Here is a 4,054-nt window from a genome sequence, read left to right on the forward strand (position 1 = left end):
AATTTTTTTATTTAAATTCTATTTTGCCCAACCCAGCTCTAACAGGGTAGGGCAAGGCCTAGGCCTCTTTTGCCTCGGTTTGGCCGGCCCGAGCATTGCTAGTCCCAAAACTAACATGTCACCAAAGGAAATTGGTACCTCGTAATCGTTTAAAAAAGATTTGGTAGTCTTGATAGGGTAAGTTGTAAAATTGAAAATTTGGGATACATTGTGAGTATTAATTGGACAGCGGATGTACAATACGAGTAATCCATACATAAGATAAGTAATGGGTGTCGTTTATATAAGGTTGTGACCTTGAACAATCCAAATAAGGTGCACCTCCATAATCTATCATACGATGTAAATTTAGTATAAAAACTCCTTAAGGTGACCTTATAATTCATTTTCATATCTAATTATGAATTTTTAAACTCCAAAAATGGTTCAAATCAAGTAGATCTATAAACACATTAAAATCTTGAAAATGGACGTTTTAGATACTGTATTGCAAGATGCACTATTTTTTAGAATCAGAAATACATCTCAATGTCGAGATGATCAAGTAGAGGGTTTCAACATCAAAACAACCAACCTTTTCCAATAATCAAAACAACCAACCTTTTCCAATAGATTTTTGATGTGCACCTTCGAATAGAGGGTTTTCTAACATTAAAACTAACCATTTTCGAATAAATTTTTTATATGCACCTTAATTCTACTGATTAAGAACTTCTATAAACTTTTTCCGTAGATTACAACCTTATATAAACTTTATAAACTTTTTCCGTAGATTACAACCTTATATAAACTTTTTCCGTACAAGTAATTGACGATATAGGATATAAACTTTTTCCGTACAAGTAATTGAGACAATATAGGATATAAACTTGTTCATCAAAACTAACCTTTTTCGAATAGGATATAAACTTGATCCGTAGATTACAACCTTATATAAACTTTATAAACTTTTTCTGTCGATTAACTTTTTCCGTACAAGTAATTGACGATATAGGATATAAACTTTTTCCGTACAAGTAATTGAGACCATATAGGATATAAACTTATTCATCAACACTAACCTTTTACGAATAGGATATAAACTTGTTCATCAAAACTAACTTTTTCCGAATAAATTTTTTATGTGCACCTTAATTCTACGGATTAAGAGCTTATATAAACTTTTTCCGTAGATTACAACCTTATATAAACTTTTTCCGTAGATTACAACCTTATATAAACTTTTTCCATACAAGTAATTGAGGATATAGGATATAAAGATATAGGATATAAACCTTTTTTGTACAAGAAATTGAGACGATATAGGATATAAACCTTTTCCGTACAAGTATAAAGACGATATAGGATATAAACCTTTTCCGTATAAGTAATTGAGACGATATAGGATATAAAACCTTTTCTGTATAAGTAATTGAGACGATATAGGATATAACTTGTGGGGCAAATATGCCAACTCCGATATAGGATATAATTTTGTGGGGCAAATATGTCAACTCTTTCCCTACTCCCATCTTAGGATTTTATATTTTTAGATAAGAGTAATGATCCTATAGAACCCTCCTCCCAGTGTGTCTTTTTAGATAAGAGTAATGATCCTATAGGATCCTCTGCCAACATGCTACTCCCATCTTAGGATTTTATCTTTTCATATAAGAGTAATGATCCCCTCCCCAAGTGTGTGTCTTTTTAAATAAGAGTAATGATCTTAGAAGACCCTCCCCTCATCATGTGTGTAGGACCTTAAAGGATCATCAAATCCCTAAAAAAGTTATCACACATGGGTGTGGAACTTCAATTTTTTAGTACCAAATTTGACAGTGATCCTTTGGGGTCCTACATACATGGGTGAGAGAGGGTCCTATAGAATCATTTCCCTTTAGACAAATATATTTAGAAATAATCTTAGAAATGATTTTACTCGAGGTAATAAATGAACCATATGATTAAGCGGATACACATATTGCTCTTTTCCTAAAAGGTATTTATCATTTAGGTTTCTATTCAACCCACCCTTAAACACTAATAAACTAAAAACTAATGTTCCTTTAGAAGGAAAAGTCACCCAACCATCATGAGTATTTCAATCTACTAATCCACCACATAAATGAGGAAATAAAGAAGAAGTTAATAGTTAAAGAAAAACAAATAAAATTTACCACTTTCCTTATGCATAAGAATAACTACAAAAGAACGAAAAAGAAAGATTTACAGAAACTTTGTCACAAACTATTAGAGAAGATAATAACCAATAGCTCCTTCATGTGATCCATCCCTCTTGTGGACTACCTATAATCCATACAGGTCCATCTCTCTCCTTCCCTTCAATATCCATCCATCCATCCCTCTTGTGGACTACCTATAATCCATAGATCTCCATCCCTCCCTTTTCCTTCAAAAACTCCATCGTAGCGTGTCGTGCAGGCCACAGAACCAGACCGACGTTGACGAGGCCTAGAGGCATGTCGGACCGGCCGCTCACAGGCAAGGAAGAGAAACCCCAACCCTCGAATCCCATCACGCCGCTCGCTGGGATTCTTGCATAACCCAAAAGCTCATTGCTGAGCAGTCGGCACGGGCGGAAGATTTTGAGATTCAGGAATGCATCCGGTTTTATGAGAAAAAAATCTTCGACCTGGAAGACGAACTTCCCTTTCCATGCGAAATGATCTTGATTTGTCTCGATCATCTTTGTTTTCAGCTTTGCCTGCTGGACTGAGAGAACTGCATAAATTTGTTTTGGCCATCGTGTTGCATGGTGTTCTTTAGAGGACTTCAATGTCAATATAACTTCCAGTATCTTCATCGCCGATGAAACCTGATGATTTGAATAAGAAACGATGTTAAAAGAAGCAGGTAAAAGTGATTGCTATTGATAAGAACTAGGTAAATATGAACCTGCATTTCATTATAGAAATCTTTAAATAAAAAAATAAAAAGCACCTTAAAATTTTGCCTTATTTATGTCAAATTAAAATTTAGTTTTTTAATTAAATATACATCAGAGAGAAGAAATAGAAATGGGATAAATAGAAAATTATGCTTAAAATTTTTGGATTTTTTTAAAACTAGTAGTCTATATCTGTACTGGTATATCTATACTTAACAATAATCACAAGTTCCTCAGCTTTCCACCTTTCGTGGGTCCTTGGAAGATATGAAATCTTGGCCGTTAATGTTATCCCTAATCACAAGTTCCTTAGAAATGCAATGAACTAATAATCTTACTTATTAACAATACATTACATGCACCGTTCAAAAAAAAATAAAAAAATAAAAATAAAATAAATAAAATAAAATAAAAATTCAGTACATGAAGGGCAAAAGAATTCGGATTTTTGAGATCAAGAAAAGAAATTACAAAGATAAAAAGAAGAATTAATGAATACAATGAACTAATAATCTTACTTATAAACAATTCATTACAAGAACCGTTTAAAAAAAAACAAAAAACAATTCGTTACATGAAGGCAAAAGAATTTGGATCTTTAAGATCAAGAAAAGAAATAACAAAGATAAAAAGAAGAATTAATGAAATAAAAAAGAAAAGAAAGAATCAGGGTTTCAAGAAGCGCATACAAACTCTATAAACTTCCTGAAATCTCTGAAACTCTATAAACTTGATGAAATCTCAGAAGAAAAACACCTAAGCACCTTCTTGCATGGTGCAAACAACTCTTGATGAAATTAAAATGAAACAAAATGATGGGCCTACAACAAAGTGCGTGTATATCTATATATATTTACTGCTTTTTATGTCTTAATAAAAGATTTTTTTTTGTTCTAATCCTTTGTTGGATATAAATAGATCCTATCTCTTAAATGATTTATATATTTTTAAATTTGAATTCTAGTCCATCTCTTTCTTTCTCCTGATCCCTTTTTCTTGGGGGTAAATAAGATACCCACTTTTATAGAGAGAGAGAGAGAGATTCGGAGGAGAGATAAATAGTTCGAGAATTTGAGAGAGAGAGATTCGGAGGAGAGATAAATAGTACGAGAATTAGAGAACGAGATTCGGAGGAGAGATAAATAGTATGAGAATTTTAGAGAGAGA

The 4,054-nt window shown here is 32.6% G+C and overlaps 1 long non-coding RNA gene across 1 annotated transcript; it reads right to left on the minus strand.

Moving 5' to 3' along the window:
• Positions 1–2,139: 2,139 nt before the first annotated feature.
• LOC148781415 (uncharacterized) lies at positions 2,140–3,660 on the minus strand. Its single transcript, XR_016059111.1, has 2 exons — positions 3,577–3,660; positions 2,140–2,815 (listed from the first exon to the last, which is right to left on the minus strand). It is a non-coding gene; the product is annotated as an uncharacterized LOC148781415 (long non-coding RNA).
• Positions 3,661–4,054: the final 394 nt, after the last annotated feature.

Source organism: Amborella trichopoda, chromosome 7 (assembly GCF_054954075.1).
Source record: "Amborella trichopoda isolate Santa Cruz 75 chromosome 7, AtrichopodaSantaCruz75HAP2 v2.0, whole genome shotgun sequence".
Lineage (NCBI taxonomy): Eukaryota > Viridiplantae > Streptophyta > Magnoliopsida > Amborellales > Amborellaceae > Amborella > Amborella trichopoda.